Here is a 5,800-nt window from a genome sequence, read left to right as displayed (position 1 = left end):
AGAAAATACTTAAAAACAATTATTTATTAATATTTATATCCAATATATCAACATAACTAATGTAATCTATCTAATTATTAATTAAAGAGCAGAATACAAATTCAATGAATATCTCTACATTAGCGCAAATATATGATATTAACATAATTAATGTAATTTAATTGTTAAAGAGTAGAATGAAAGTTTTAACAAATATGTTAGGAAAATATATTAATATACAAAATGATACTAACATAATTAATGTAACTAGTTATTTTCGCCCGCGCGTTGCGGCGGGGATCCAGTGTTTGCAAAACGTGTGCCGACAACAGCAAGCAGATACTGAATATCAAAACATAGATAAAAATGACGTAGTAACGATAGTCACTCCGCCATAAAAAACGATTTTAAATAATCTAATATATAATAGTAGTACCCACACGTCATACACGTTGGAAATTTGGTTGTTTTTAGTTTAGTTGTTATGGTACTAACATGTTAAAATCTGGATGAGCTCGATACCGATAATGGCACCGAAAGTACCGATCCCGAAAATATCGAAATTAGGTACCAGCACCGAAAATGCTCGGTACGATACGGTAGGAATGAGCACGGTATAATCTTTAGTTTGCACACAAAATTACACTACAAGCATAAAATGGAAAAAAAAAAAAAGAACTCCCCATGATTTGAACTTGAGTCTCTTTAAAAGACATACAACCACAAAACCACTCCACCATGATCAATAATCTAATTAACTGTGAAGAAAATAGATATATATACACACACTTAGAAAGGGTATAGAGAAAAAAAGTCAACATGAGACTATTCACAAGGTTGTGTTTTTAATATATAGGATAATTTAATTGTTAAAGAGTTGAATGGAAGTTTTAATAAATATTTTAGGAAAATATATTAATAGGGTAGGGATCAAATAGAAAGTTTATTTTGGCTAGGAAGGATAGAAAGCAATAGGATTATGACATGTAGCAATTTTTAAAATAAAGAGAAAGGGTATTTTAGTTAATCTCATCCTTTCTTCTTCCTTCTTCTCCCCAGTTACTTCAAAACCCACCATTTTCAAAACCCATCATCTCCAACCTTTTCTTCACTTACTATCTCAATAATCACTACATTATAGTGCGATTTTCGTCATCAATCAATGATTCAAACACCCGACCAACGTGTTCTTCAGCTTTTTTGAAGAAAACCCAGTTTAATTTCATTCAAAATCTCGTTTTTTCTCGTGATTTTGAAGATAATCACTCGATCCGTTCGATTCAATCGCTGATAAGTGTTTCTATCATTCAAATTTCGTCAATTGATGAAGAAATCGGCTTCGATCCATGTAAGAAATTCTTTAATTTCATTTTCACGATCTGGGTTTTTGATTTAGTCATTGCGTTTTACGATCTTGGTGGGGGTCCGGGGGCGGCAGCCCCTGGCGAGGTCCAAGGGGCAGAGCCCCTGGCTGGGGTTGAGCTGCATGAGAAAAATTAATTTTCTATAAATTTGCCTCTGGAAAACTGCATTCGTAGACAGTTTTATGCCATTGCGTTTTAGAACTGCATTCCTGATTCAGACAATTCACAGACAACTATTATCCTGGTTCAATGCGTTTTAGAGAGAACACTTTCTTTGGTGTTTTTATGCCATTGCGTTTTAAAATTAAGACATTTTTATGCGTTTTCTGGTTATTGCGTTTTAGAAAAACACATTTTTGAAGTGTTTTTAGTTATTGCGTTTTAGGTAAAACACATTTTTAGGTGTTTTCAATCTATTGCGTTTTACAGAGAACACACTCTTTTGTTTTTTTAGATCATTGCGTTTTAGAAATGAGACATTTTTAAGTGTTTTCTGACCATTGCGTTTTATAAATAAGACATTTCTTTGTGTTTTTGGTGCATTGCGTTTTAGGTAAAACACATTTTTATGTGTTTTCAGTCCATTGCGTTTTAGAAAACAGACATTTTAAGTGTTTTCTGCCATTGCGTTTTAGAAATAAGATATGTGTTTGTGTTTTAGGTAAAACACATTTTTATGTGTTTTCAGTCCATTGGGTTTTAGAAACTACACTTTCTTTTGAGTTTTTAGGCTATTGCGTTTTAGAAATAACACATTTCTTTCTGTTTTCTGGCCATTGCATTTTACAAATAAAATATTTCTTTGTGTTTTTGGTGCATTGCTTTTTAGAAAAATGTCATTTTTTAGGTTTCTTTTCCATTGCGTTTTACGCAACTGGGTTTTTTCCATTGCGTTTTACGCAACTGGGTTTTCAATTTTTTTTTCGAAAATATAGCAATAGTATACTCGTTTTAAAGATAAAAAAAACGCTCATTTTTTTGGTGCAATTTTTATAAAAAAATAATGTCGTATGAAAGAGTTGTTAACGTTTAAAAAATGGGGGGGGGGGGAATTGGAGGAGAGAAAAACTATTGCCTTGGATTGACTAAAATGCCCCTTAACAAACTCACGCGCCTCTTTTCTTCCCTTTAATTTCCATCATTTAATCTTAGCCCTTGATTAACTAAATGGATGGTCAAGATCACTTCCTAGCCTTCTTAGCCAAATAAACTTACTATTGTATCTCCACCCTATATTAATATACAATTTTTTTGAACGGCGGAACATCTGTATAAAAATATAGAAAAGCGGGCCAGCTAGAAGCTGAAAAAACCCAGAATTACAACCCGATGTCACTTAAATCGAAATCGCACAATCTAATCCAATCTAAATTAACATATTTAGATCTACATTTCATCCGGATAGATATACGAATGTTCCTTTATATGCTCCACCGTCCTGTTAAACGACGTGGGTCGTTTGTTGAACCCTACTTTGTTCCTAGCTTTCCAAATCTCCCACATAGTGACGAGTATGATCGCTTCAATAAGTTTCTTCCACAGCTTTGATCCTATCGCATTCTGCATAGCCGAGCTCAATTCGTGAAAGGAAGACAACATAAAAGATCAAGGCAATTTCAACCAAACCAAGACTTGCCACCATAATGTGGTTCATAGATTCCATCCCGATACCGCATCTGCTGCACACAATACTAGATAAATTAATACCCTGAGCTCTCAACGCATTTTTAGATGGAATTCTGCCATGTGAAACTTTCCATCAGAAATACAACACCTTAGAAGGTATCCATTTATTCCAGCGATAAACCACTCGTTGCCCATTTTCATTCATGGCCTTCGCTAACTGCTGTCTCACAAACCAAACTGAGAAACTTCCTTCTTCGCACCCAACCCAGATCCATTTATCAGGCCCCTTCTGAGGCCTTACCCCCTTCAACATACCCATCAGACGGCCCAACTGATCCCATTCGTATTGTTGTTGTGGGTCTTTAGTCCATTCCCATGCCCATAAGTATATACCCCCCACTTTTTTGCAACACTGATCCACATTAATGCCTTTACCTTTGGCCAATTTAAAAATGTCTGGATACGCTTTCTGTAGAGGACCACAATCCAGCCAATTATCTAGCCAAAAAAACACACCTTTACCATCCCCTATTTTCGGTTTGAGGTGTTCATTAATCGGTAAATTGTAGCTCTTAAACTACTTTTCCACGGCCATAATATCTTTCCAAACACCTGGACCCGAAGCTTTGACCGAGAAGCTTTTAAACGTTCTTCCATTACCATGCATTGCAGAAATTACTTTGGTCCAAAGAGCCGATTTAGAATCTTTAAACTTTCACCACCATTTAACGAGAAGGCCTAGATTCACACTCCGGATATCACCCATGCCAGTTCCCCTATAAACTTTAGAATTAAACACTTTCTCCCACGCTATCCACCGGATTTTTCCTTTCCCACCTATATCTCCCCAACAAAGCTTCTTCTAATACTTTCGAGGGTGTTAATTACTTTGACGGAAGCCTTAAAAAGGGACAAGTAGTAATTTGGAAAAGCGCCAAGAACCGCTTTAGCCAAAGTCACCCTTTCGGCGAACGATAAGCATTTGGCTTTCCCTCCCGAAAGTTTGGCGTTAAACTTATCGATAATGGGCTTCCAATTTATAATCCTTTTCATGTTAGCTCCGACGGGAATTCCAAGAAAAGTAAAAGGTAGTTTACCCATTTTATAATTAATTTTTTGGGCCATGGCGACCACCTTCTTACTTTCCACCCTAACCCCATAGATATTGCTTTTGACTAAATTAATCTTAAGACCCGAACAAAGATAGAAACCCCTAAGTATCCGGTTGAGGTTCTTTATATTTGTTTCCGACCACTCCCCTAAAAAAATGACATCATCTGCATAACAAAGGTGTGAAATAGTTGGCCCATTGGGTAATTTTACACCTTGAAACACACCTCCATTCACCGCTCTCCTCACAATAACATCTAGTGCTTCCATAACCAAGATGAAAAGGAATGGGGATATAGGGTCTCCTTGACGAAGCCCTCTAGTCATATGAAACTCCGAGGTTGGAAATCCATTTACGAGTACCGACGCTCTAATAGAGTTCAAGCAAGCTTCCACCCACTGTCTCCATTTATCCGGAAACCCCATAGCCTTTTTAGTGGATAATAAAAACGACCAATTGACCGAGTCATAGGCCTTTTAGAAGTCCACCTTAAAAATCATCACCTCCTTTTTTGTGCTCTTCGCCCAAGATATGACCTCGCTAACTATTAAAGGGCCATCTAGGATGGATCTTCCTTCGATGAACGCGGTTTGCACCGGAGCCACTAGCCCAGTTGGCCACCGACACCCACCTCTTCCTAGAGGTACCGGGTTCGAGTCTTGGGAGTGGTATATGTCGCCCAGGGTAAGAACTCGGCATGGAAAAGTCACCGCGGAGCTAGCTTGGTCGGGTAGCGGCTCCCAGAGTGAGATCACTCCGGCGGTTAGGAGGACCGTGCACTATCCCCCCCGAAGATACCACACGCTTCAACCGACTTGTCAAAACCTTTGCAATAATAATATTGTATAGCGATCCAATCAGAGAGATTGGTCTAAAGTCTTTTATTCCAATCGGGTCTCGAATTTTAGGAATAAGTGTGATAAAAGATGAATTACAACCGATAGGGATTATTGGTTTAGAATGAAACTGTTGAAACACTTCTCCCACTATCGGTTCGAAGTACTCCCAATACTTTCTTATAAATTTGAAAGAGAACCGGTCTGGCCCTGGGCCCTATCTCCCCTACATTCCCACATGGGTTGTTTGATTTCTTCTTTAGAAAAATTGGTAACGAACGATCCTTCTATGGTCGCTTCTTCCATGGTTCTCTAAATTGTTTTTTAAAAGCTGATTTAAACTTCTTCTTAATCACAACAGGATCCTTCACCACAATCCTGTCAACCTGAATCGAGGCAATCCTGCTCCGAGCCTTGCTAATGTTGACATAATTATGGAAAAACTTGGAATTTTCATCTCCAAGTTTTGCCCACTTAATTCCCGCCTTCCGTTTTAGGTCCGCCACTTTCTGCTTTTCTAAGGTTTTTATTCGACATTTGGCAGCAACTCATTTAGATACTTTATCCCTGTTTAACAATCTTGTCTCAGCCAACATATCTAGATGCCTAACCACATCCGATGCCATCTTTAAATCAGCTCCCTCTTTGATAATACAATTAGTCCTCCATTGTTTTATTCTTGTTTTCAGATCTCTTAACAGCTCCAAAAATTCTATGTATGCATTTGAATCTTGTTTCCTGTTATCTACACAATGTTTGACAATATCTCCCAAACCCGGCTTCCTGATCCAACTGTTGTAAAACCTGAAAGGAGGAGGACGGAAATCCTCCATGGAACACGTTAAAACTAGAGGAGTGTGGTCCGGAAGGTACCTGGGAAGGGC

Source organism: Helianthus annuus, chromosome 4, assembly GCF_002127325.2.
Source record: "Helianthus annuus cultivar XRQ/B chromosome 4, HanXRQr2.0-SUNRISE, whole genome shotgun sequence".
NCBI classification, from domain to species: domain Eukaryota; kingdom Viridiplantae; phylum Streptophyta; class Magnoliopsida; order Asterales; family Asteraceae; genus Helianthus; species Helianthus annuus.
This window is presented reverse-complemented; position numbering follows the sequence as displayed.